This window comes from Schistocerca gregaria, unplaced genomic scaffold, assembly GCF_023897955.1.
Source record: "Schistocerca gregaria isolate iqSchGreg1 unplaced genomic scaffold, iqSchGreg1.2 ptg000266l, whole genome shotgun sequence".
Classification (NCBI taxonomy): domain Eukaryota; kingdom Metazoa; phylum Arthropoda; class Insecta; order Orthoptera; family Acrididae; genus Schistocerca; species Schistocerca gregaria.
Genome location: NW_026061768.1, coordinates 2,295,385 through 2,301,551, shown reverse-complemented (window position 1 = coordinate 2,301,551; position 6,167 = coordinate 2,295,385).

The window sequence follows — 6,167 nt, the reverse complement described above, 5'->3', positions numbered from 1 at the left end:
GGCTGCTAATCCTCCTTTCATGCAGATTCTTAAGGTCCTAGCTCATGTCCAAGGCATCAAAGCCAGCTAAAAAGTCAATAATCAATACCTAAAACTTGAATTGTACTACTTCTTACTGGCTATTACATCAAATTAGAAGCTTCATCTGTGTTCTACTGTGGTGGTTTTAGTGTCTCCGCCTACCGCAGCATACGACATAGCTTTGCAGACGATAAGTACAACCGTTTCAGAGAGAAGAGCGGCCAATGTGACAATCTGGCTTTAAGTCGATTCGATAACAAATGACGAAAACGGACGGATTTCTCAGGTTTTTACTACATATGAACAGTTTTCACATTCTCCCGTGCAACTCGGCAGCTAGTCCTCCTTTCATGCAGAATCTTAAGGTCCTAGCTCATGTCCAAGGCACCAAAGCCAGCTAAAAAGTCAATAATCGATACCTAAAACTTTAATTGTACTACTCCTTACTGGCTATTACATCATCTTAGAAGCTTCATCTGTGTTCTACTATGGTGCTTTTAGTGTCTCCGCATACCGCAGCACGCGAAAAAGCTTTCCAGACGATAAGTACAACCGTTTCAGAGAGAAGAGCAACCAATGTGACGATCTGGCTTTAAGTCGATTCGATAACAAATGACGAAAACGGACGGATTTCTCAGGTTTTTACTACATATGAACACTTTTCACATTCTCCCGTACAACGCGGCTGCTAGTCCTCCTTTCATGCAGAATCTTAAGGTCCTTGCTCATGTCCAAGGCACCAAAGCCAGCTAAAAAGTCAATAATCGATACCTAAAACTTGAATTGTACTAATTCTTACTGGCTATCACATCAACTTAGAAGCTTCATCTGTGTTCTACTATGGTGCTTTTAGTGTCTCCGCATACCGCAGCACGCGACATAGCTTTGCAGACGATAAGTACAACCGTTTCAGACAGAAGAGCGGCCAATGTGACGATCTGGCTTTAAGTCGATTCGATAACAAATGACGAAAACGGACGGATTTCTCAGGTTTTTACTACATATGAACACTTTTCACATTGTCCCGTGCAACTCGGCTGCTAGTCCTCCTTTTGATGCAGGATCTTAAGGTCCTAGCTCATGTCCAAGGCACCAAAGCCAGCTAAAAAATCAATAATCGATACCTAAAACTTCAATTGTACTACTTCTTACTGGCTATTACATCAAATTAGAAGCTTCATCTGTGTTCAATTGTGGTGGTTTTAGTGTCTCCGCCTACCGCAGCGTACGACATAGCTTTGCAGACGATAAGTACAACCGTTTCAGAGAGAAGAGCTGCCAATGTGACGATCTGGCTTTAAGTCGTTTCGATAACAAATGACGAAAACGGACGGATTTCTCAGGTTTTTACTACATATGAACACTTTTCACATTGTCCCGTGCAACTCGGCTGCTAGTCCTCCATTTGATGCAGGATCTTAAGGTCCTAGCTCATGTCCAAGGCACCAAAGCCAGCTAAAAAATCAATAATCGATAACTAAAACTTGAATTGTACTACTTCTTACTGGCTATTACATCAACTTAGAAGCTTCATCTGTGTTCTACTATGGTGCTTTTAGTGTCTCCGCATACCGCAGCACGCGACATAGCTTTGAAGACGACAAGTACAACCGTTTCAGAGAGAAGAGCGGCCAATGTGACGATCTGGCTTTAAGTCGATTCGATAACAAATGACGAAAACGGACGGATTTCTCAGGTTTTTACTACATTTGAACACTTTTCACATTCTCCCGTGCAACTCGGATGCTAGTCCTCCTTTCATGCAGAATCTTAAATTCCTAGCTCATGTCCAAGCCACCAAAGCCAGCTAAAAAGTCAATAATCGATACCTAAAACTTGAATTGTACTACTTCTTACTGGCTATTACATCAACTTAGAAGCTTCATCTGTGTTCTACTATGGTGCTTTTAGTGTCTCCGCATACCGCATCACGCGACATAGCTTTGCAGACGATAAGTACAACCGTTTCAGAGAGAAGAGCGGCCAATGTGACGAACTGGCTTTAAGTCGATTCGATAACAAATGACGAAAACGGACGGATTTCTCAGGTTTTTACTACATATGAACACTTTTCACATTGTCCCGTGCAACTCGGCTGCTAGTCCTCCTTTTGATGCAGGATCTTAAGGTCCTAGCTCATGTCCAAGGCACCAAAGCCAGCTAAAAAGTCACTAATCGATACCTAAAACTTGAATTGTACTACTTCTTACTGGCTATTACATCAAATTAGAAGCTTCATCTGTGTTCAATTGTGGTGGTTTTAGTGTCTCCGCCTACCGCAGCGTACGACATAGCTTTGCAGACGATAAGTACAACCGTTTCAGAGAGAAGAGCTGCCAATGTGACGATCTGGCTTTAAGTCGTTTCGATAACAAATGACGAAAACGGACGGATTTCTCAGGTTTCTACTACATATGAACACATTTCACATTCTCCCGTGCAACGCGGCTGCTAGTCCTCCTTTCATGCAGAATCTTAAGGTCCTAGCTCATGTCCAAGGCACCAAAGCCAGTTAAAAAGTCAATAATCGATACCTAAAACTTGAATTTACTACTTCTTACTGGCTATTACATCAACTTAGAAGCTTCATCTGTGTTCTACCATGGTGCTTTTAGTGTCTCCGCAGACCGCAGCACGCGACATAGCTTTGCAGACGATAAGTACAACCGTTTCAGAGAAAAGAGGGGCCAATGTGACGATCTGGCTTTAAGTCGATTCGATAACAAATGACGAAAACGGACGGATTTCTCAGGTTTTTACTACATATGAACACTTTTCACATTGTCCCGTGCAACTCGACTGCTAGTCCACCTTTTGATGCAGAATCGTAAGGTCGTAGCTCATGTTCAAGGCACCAAAGCCAGCTAAAAAATCAATAATCGATACCTAAAACTTGAATTGTACTACTTCTTACTGGCTATTACATCAACTTAGAAGCTTCATCTGTGTTCTACTATGGTGCTTTTAGTGTCTCCGCATACCGCAGCACGCGACATAGCTTTGAAGACGATAAGTACAACCGTTTCAGAGAGAAGAGCGGCCAATGTGACGATCTGGATTTAAGTCGATTCGATAACAAATGACGAAAACGGACGGATTTCTCAGGTTTTTACTACATATGAATACTTTTCACATTCTCCCGTGCAACTCGGCTGCTAGTCCTCCTTTAATGCAGAATCTTAAGGTCCTAGCTCATGTCCAAGGCACCAAAGACAGCTAAAAAGTCAATAATCGATACCTAAAACTTGAATTGTACTACTTCTTACTGGCTATTACATCAACTTAGAAGCTTCATCTGTGTTCTACTATGGTGCTTTTAGTGTCTCCGCATACCGCAGCACGCGACATAGCTTTGAAGACGATAAGTACAACCGTTTCAGAGAGAAGAGCGGCCAATGTGACGATCTGGCTTTAAGTCGTTTCCAAAACAAATGACGAAAACGGACGGATTTATCAGGTTTTTACTACATATGAACACTTTTCACATTCTCCCCTGCAACTCGGCTGCTAGTCCTCCTTTCATGCAGAATCTTAAGGTCCTAGCTCATGTCCAAGGCACCAAAGCCAGCTAAAAAGTCAATAATCAATACCTAAAACTTGAATTGTACTACTTCTTACTGGCTATTACATCATCTTAGAAGCTTCATCTGTGTTCTACTATGGTGCTTTTAGTGTCTCCGCATACCGCAGCACGCGACAAAGCTTTCCAGACGATAAGTACAACCGTTTCAGAGAGAAGAGCAGCCAATGTGACGATCTGGCTTTAAGTCGATTTGATAACAAATGACGAAAACGGACGGATTTCTCAGGTTTTTACTACATATGAACACATTTCACATTCTCCCGTACAACGCGGGTGCTAGTCCTCCTTTCATGCAGAATCTTAAGGTCCTAGCTCATGTCCAAGGCACCAAAGCCAGCTAAAAAGTCAATAATCAATACCTAAAACTTGAATTGTACTACTTCTTACTGGCTATCACATCAACTTAGAAGCTTCATCTGTGTTGTACTATGGTGCTTTTAGTGTGTCCGCATACCGCAGCACGAGACATAGCTTTGAAGACGATAAATACAACCGTTTCAGAGAGCAGAGCGGCCAATGTGACGATTTGGCTTTATGTCGATTCGATAAAAATGACCAAAACGGACGGATTTCTCAAGTTTTTACTCTATTTGAACACTTTTCACATTCTCCCGTGCAGCTCGGCTGCTTGTCCTCCTTTCATGCAGAATCTTAAGGTCCTAGCTCATGTCCAACGCATCAAAGCCAGCTAAAAAGTCAATAACCGATACCTAAAACTTGAATTGTACTACTTCTTACTGGCTATTATATCAACTTAGAAGCTTCATCTGTGTTCCACTAGGGTGATTTTAGTGTCCCCGAATGCCGCAGCACGCGACATAGCTTTGCAGACGATAAGTACAACCGTTTCAGAGAGAAGAGCGGAGAATGTGACGATCTGGCTTTAAGTCGATTCGATAACAAATGACGAAAACGGACGGATTTCTCAGGTTTTTACTACATATGAACACTTTTCACATTGTCCCGTGCAACTCGACTGCTAGTCCTCCTTTTGACGCAGAATCTTAAGGTCGTAGCTCATGTCCAAGGCACCACAGCCAGCTAAAAAATCAATAATCGATACCTAAAACTTGAATTGTACTACTTCTTACTGGCTATTACATCAACTTAGAAGCTTCATCTGTGTTCTACTATGGTGCTTTTAGTGTCTCCGCATACCGCAGCATGCGACATAGCTTTGCAGACGATAAGTACAACCGTTTCGGAGGGAAGAGCGGCCAATGTGACGATCTGGCTTTAAGTCGATTCGATAACAAATGACGAAAACGGACGGATTTCTCAGGTTTTTACTACATATGAACACTTTACACATTCTCCCGTGCAACTCGGCTGCTAGTCCTCCTGCATGTAAAATCTTAAGTTCCTAGCTCATGTCCAAGGCACCAAACAAGGGTAAAAAGTCAATAACCGATTCCTAAAACTTGAATTGTACTATTTCTTACTGGCTATTACATCATCTTAGAAGCTACATCTGTGTTCTACTATGGTGCTTTTAGTGTCTCCGAATACCGCCGTTCGCGACATAGCTTTGCAGACGATAAGTACAACCGTTTCAGAGAGCAGAGCGGCCAATGTGACGATTTGGCTTTAAGTCGATTCGATAAAAATGAAGAAAATGGACGGATTTCTCAGGTTTTTACTCTATTTGAACACTTTTCACATTCTCCCGTGCAACGCGGCTGCTAGTCCTCCTTTAATGCAGATTCTTAAGGTCCTAGCTCATGTCCAAGGCACCAAAGCTAGCTAAAAAGACAATAATCGATACCTAAAACTTGAATTGTACTACTACTTACTGGCTATTACATCAACTTAGAAGCTTCATCTGTGTTCTATTATGGTGCTTTTAGAGTCTCCGCATACCGCAGCACGCGACATAGCTTTGCAGAGGATAAGTACAACCGTTTCAGAGAGAAGAGCGGCCAATGTGACGATCTGGCTTTAAGTCGATTCGATAACAAATGACGAAAACGGACGGATTTCTCAGGTTTTTACTACATATGAACACTTTTCACATTCTCCCGTGCATCTCGGCTGCTAGTCCTCCTTCTATGCAGAATCTTAAGGTCCTAGCTCATGTCCAAGGCATCAAAGCCGGCTAAAAAGTCAATAATCAATACCTAAAACTTCAGTTGTACTACTTCTTACTGGCTATTACATCAAATTAGAAGCTTCATCTGTGTTCTACTGTGGTGGTTTTAGTGTCTCCGCCTACCGCAGCATACGACATAGCTTTGCAGACGATAAGTACAACCGTTTCAGAGAGAAGAGTGACTAATGTGACGATCTGGCTTTAAGTCGATTCTATAACAAATGACGAAAACGGACGGATTTCTCAGGTTTTTACTACATATGAACACTTTTCACATTCTCCCGTGCAACGCGGCTGCTAGTCCTCCTTTCATGCAGAATCTTAAGGTCCTAGCTCATGTCCAAGGCACCAAAGCCAGCTAAAAAGTCACTAATCGATACCTAAAACTTGAATTGTACTACTTCTTACTGGCTATTACATCAACTTAGAAGCTTCATCTGTGTTCTACTATGGTGCTTTTAGTGTCTCCGCATA